The sequence below is a fragment of the Rhinopithecus roxellana genome, unplaced genomic scaffold (genome assembly GCF_007565055.1).
Source record: "Rhinopithecus roxellana isolate Shanxi Qingling unplaced genomic scaffold, ASM756505v1 contig3507, whole genome shotgun sequence".
Classification (NCBI taxonomy): Eukaryota; Metazoa; Chordata; class Mammalia; order Primates; family Cercopithecidae; genus Rhinopithecus; species Rhinopithecus roxellana.
Genome location: NW_022142543.1, coordinates 1 through 5627, shown reverse-complemented (window position 1 = coordinate 5627; position 5627 = coordinate 1). Strand labels below are relative to the sequence as shown.

The 5627-nt window shown below is 29.0% G+C and overlaps 1 pseudogene; it reads left to right on the top strand.

The window, feature by feature from the left end:
- Positions 1–2091: 2091 nt before the first annotated feature.
- LOC115895883 lies at positions 2092–4848 on the top strand (annotated as a pseudogene).
- Positions 4849–5627: the final 779 nt, after the last annotated feature.

Below are 5627 nucleotides of genomic sequence, written 5' to 3'. Positions count from 1 at the left end.
ATACTATAGGCATTAAATATAGACATAATAGATATAATAGATATAGGGATAAATATAGACATAATAGATATAATCGATATAGGTATAAAATATAGACATAATAGATACAGGTATAAAATAGAGACATAATAGATATAACAGATATAGTTATAAAATATAGACATAATATTTAAAATAGATATAGATATCAAATATAGATATAATAAATTATTTTAAAATATAGGCATAATAGATATAACAGATGTAGGTATAAAATATAGACATAATAGATATAATAGATATAGGTATAAAACATAGACATAATAGATATAATAGATACAGGTATAAAATACAGATATAATAGATATAGGTATAAAATAGAGATATAATAGATAGAGACAGAGGTATAAAATATAGACATAATAGATATACTAGATTATAGTTATAAAATATAGACATAATAGATGTAATAGATTAATGTTATACAATATAGACATAATAGATATAGGTACAAAATATAAACATAATAGATATAATAGATTAGAGGTAGAAAATATAGACAAAATAGTTATAGGTATAAAATATAGACATAATAGACATAATAGATATAGGTATAAATATCGATATAAAAGATATAATAGAGATAGGTATAAAATATAGACGTAATTGATATAATAGAGGTATAAAATATAGACATATAGGTATAATAGATATAGGTAAAAAATACAGACATAATAGATATAATAAATATAGGTATAAAATATAGACAGAATAGGTATAGGTATAAAATATAGACATAATAGATATAATTAGTTTTTAGGTATAAAATATAGATATAATAGCTATAATTATAAAATATAAATATCATAGATATAATAGATAAAGGTATAAAATATAGATATCATAGATATCGGTATAAAATATAGTTATAATAGATATAGGTATAAAATATAGATATAATAGATATAATAGATATAGGTATAATATATAGACATAAGAGATATAATAGATATAGGTATCAAAAATAGACGTCATAGATATAATAGATATAGGTATACAATACAGACATAATAGATATAATAGATATAGGTATAAAATATAGACATAATAGATATAATAGATATAGGTGTATAATACAAACATAATAGATATACTAGATATAGGTATAAAATATAGACATAATAGATATAATAGATATAGGTAAAATATAGACATAATAGATGTAATAGATATAGGTGTAAAATATAGACATAATAGATTTCGATATAAAGTAAAGAACTTAATATATATAATGGATATAGATATAAAATATAGACATAATATATAGTTATAAAATATAGACATAACAGATATAATAGATATAGGTATAAAATATAGACATAATAGATATAATAGATATAGGTATGAAATACGACATAATAGATATCATAGATATAGGCATAAAATATAGACATAATAGATATGATACTATAGCTATAAACATACAGCACATAGTAGATCTGATAGATCTAGGTAACAATATAGACATAATAGATATGAATAGGTATAAAATATAGACATAATAGATATAAATAGATATAGGTATAAACATAGACATAATATATATAATAGATACAGGTATAAAATATAGATATAATAGATATAGGTATGAATATAGATGTAATAGATATAATAGATAGACATAATAGATATAATCGATATAGGTATAAAAATAGATATAATAGCTATAATAGATATAGGTTATAAAAAATAGACATAATAGATTATAGTAGATACAGTATGAAATATAGTATAATAGCTATAGGTTATAAAATATAGATAATAGATATAATAGATGTACGTATAAAAAATAGATATAATAGATACAGGTATAAAATATAGACAATAGATATAATAGATATAGTTATAAATAATAGATATAATAGATAAATTATAAAATATAAATATAATATATATAATCGATATTGGTATAAAATATAGATATAATAATTATAGGTATAAAATTAGTTATAATAGATTTAGGTATAAATTATAGATATAATTAGATATAGATATAGTTATAAAATATAAACATAATAGATATAATAGATATAGATATAAAATATAGATATAATGGATATAGATATCAAATATAGATACAATAGATATAGGTATAAAAATATAGATATAGTGGATATAATAGATATAGGTATAAAATATGGACATAATTACATATAATGGATATAGGTATAAAATCTAGACATAAGAGGTATAATAGATATAGGTATAAAATATAGATATAATTGATATAATCGATATAGGTATAAAATATAGACATAAGGGATATAGGTATAAAATAGAAACATAAAAGATATAATATATATAGGTAAAAAATATAGACATAAGAGATAGAATAGATATAGGTATGAAATATAGACATAATAAGTATAATCGATACAGGTAAAAATATACACATAATAGATATAGTTATAAAGTATAGACATAATAGATATAATAGATATCGGCATAAAATATAGACATAATACATACAAAAGATATTGGTATAAAATATAGACATAAAAGATACAATAGATATAGTATAAATATAGACATAGTAGATATACTCGATTATAGGTATAAAATATAGACATAATAGATATGATATGTATAGGTATAAAATATAGACATAATAGATATGATAGATATAGGTATAAAATATAGACATAATAGATGTAAGTATAAAATATAGACACAATAAATATAATAGATATACGTATAAAATGTAGACATAATAGCTATAGGTATAAACTATAGACATAATAGATATAATAGATACAGGTATGAAATACAGACATAATAGATATAATAGATAGAGGTATAAAATATAGACATAATAGATATAATAGAGAGAGGTATAAAATATAGACATAATAGATATAGGTATAAAATATAGACATAATAGATCTCGGTATCATTGCAGAATATGGTACTAATGCAAAGGAGTCTGTAACAGACTATACTACACCTCTTCTTCTCTGCCTAACACTGGTGGCTACTAATAACACAAAGATGGAGGATACTTGGTTAATAATGTGCCCCTGCCTAACACCCTTTCCCCTCCCTAAGAGAGAGACTATACAACAGAGCTCCAGCCTAACTTCAGTTCCTCCCACTACTTTCAGCCTAACCTTCAAGATGGAGTCTGCACGCAAGGAATGGGAGAATTCTCCAAATGTAAGGGAAAAGGGGTCTCCAGTAACTTCCACAGCACCTCCAATGCAACTGGAGTCAGCAGTAGTGCCAGTGCACAAGCACTGCCTAATTATAATTCGTTCTCAAGTGCATCGATGCCCCAGATTCCTGTGGCTTCAGTCACTCCTACAACAACACTATCAGGAGCTGGTACATACACTACCTCTTCTTTGAGCACAAAATCTACAACCACATCAGACCCTCCAAATATTTGTAAAGTGAAACCTCAGAAGTTGCAGACAAGCAGCCTGCCTTCTGCAACGTCATTTTCACAGTTAAGCTGTATGCCTTCCCTTATTGCCCAGCAAACAACAGAGTCTGCAAGTTTATGTGTCTCAGTCTGCAGCAGCTCAAATCCCAGCCTTCTATATGGACACAAGTCATTTATTTAATACCCAGCATGCACGATTGGCTCCACCATCCTTGGCTCAACAACAGGGTTTTCCAACACAGGTCTCTCTCAGCCAACTTCAGTTCAGCAGATTCCAATCCCTATTTATGCACCACTGCAAGGGCAGCATCAAGCCCCAACTGAGTTTGGGGGCTGGACCTGCTGTTTCCCAGGCTCAGGAATTGTTCAGCTCTTCACTTCAACCATATAGATCTCAGCCAGCTTTTATGCAAAGCAGTTTATCCCAGCCATCTGTGGTCCTTTCTGGGACTGCTATTCACAACTTTCCAACTGTCCAACACCAAGAACTTGCCAAGGCACAATCTGGTCTTGCCTTTCAGCAAACATCAAATACCCAGCCTATTCCCATATTGTATGAACATCAACTGGGGCAGGCATCAGGACTAGGAGGTTCCAGCTGATTGACACACATCTTCTCCAGGCTAGAGCAAATCTTACCCAGGCTTCAAATCTTTATTCTGGACAAGTACAACAGCCTGGTCAGACAAATTTTTATAACACTGCCCGTCACCAAGTGCTCTCCAGCAGGTTACAGTACCTTTACCAGGATCCAGCTTTCCTTGCCTAATTTTGGATCTACAGGGCAACCTCTAATTGCTTTGCCTCAGACTCTTCAGTCCCCGTTACAGCATACCACTCCCAAGCACAGGCTCAGAGTCTGAGTCGTCCTGCACAAGGAAGCCAGCCTTTCAGAGGATTAATTCCTGCTGGAACACAGCATAGCATGATTGCAACCACAGGAAAAATGTCTGAAATGGAACTAAAAGCCTTTGGAAGTGGCATTGATATAAAACCAGGCACACCTCCAATCGCTGGTAGAAGCACCACACCAACATCTAGTCCCTTCCGGGCTACTTCTACAAGTCCCGAACAGCCAGTCCAGCAAAATGAACAGTATTGTCTACCAGAAGCAGTTCCAGTCAGCCCCTGCCACTGTGAGAATGACCAACCGTTTCCTACACAGTTTGCACCCTAGAAGAGAGCTGTGGGAAGAGGACTCAGCCACAAGACATTTGGTCCTAGGTGTTGGCAAAGCAGAGAGCAGAGGTTCTTCAGTCCACGCAACGGTTCTTCTCTGAACAGCAACAGAGCAAACCGATAGGAGGCAAGCCCAGAAAGTGGACAGTGATTCAAGTAAACCTCCTGAAACACTGACCGACCCTCCTGGTGTCTGTCAGGAAAAAGTAGAAGAAAAGCCACCCCCTGCACCCTCCATAGCCACCTAAACATAATAGATAAGATAAATCAGATAATGATATAAAACACAAATCATCGAATAATTATTATGGGTGACAAGAACGCTGGGAAGAGTGTTATTTATTACTAGAAATCCATATATTAGATAAGTCCAAAATATGACATAATAGATATACGTATAAAATAAATAATAGACCTAAGAGATATAGTGATGATATAATACATAATAATATAATAGATATAAATAAAATATAGACATAATGAATATAATAGTATAGGTATAATAGACCATAGATATAAGTTGTAAATAGATAGACATAAACATATAATTGATATACTATATAAAATATACATAATAGATATAGATATAAGTGTATATACATATAGGACAAATATACGATACAACCGATAGTAGATACAATATATATAATATACGTAAAGATATAGATCGAATATAGTGTATAAAATATAAATTCGAATAATAGAATATAGGTGTAAATAGAAATACATAGACATAGTGTAATAGAACTAATGATACACGCTTAACTTTCTAAGCATATAGATATAAATTATAGATAGATAAACATGGAATAAAATCAGACATATCATAGATAATTTATTAAAATATGGCAATCGTAGACAATAGGTAAAAATCGAGACTAATTGATAAAAAATATAGGTATAATATCGACATAATAGCACTATAAAGATACAGGTATAAATATAGACTACAGATATGATAGATATAGGTATAAAATATAGACAATAATAGTTATATTAGATGTAGGATAAATATAAGAAAAAACAG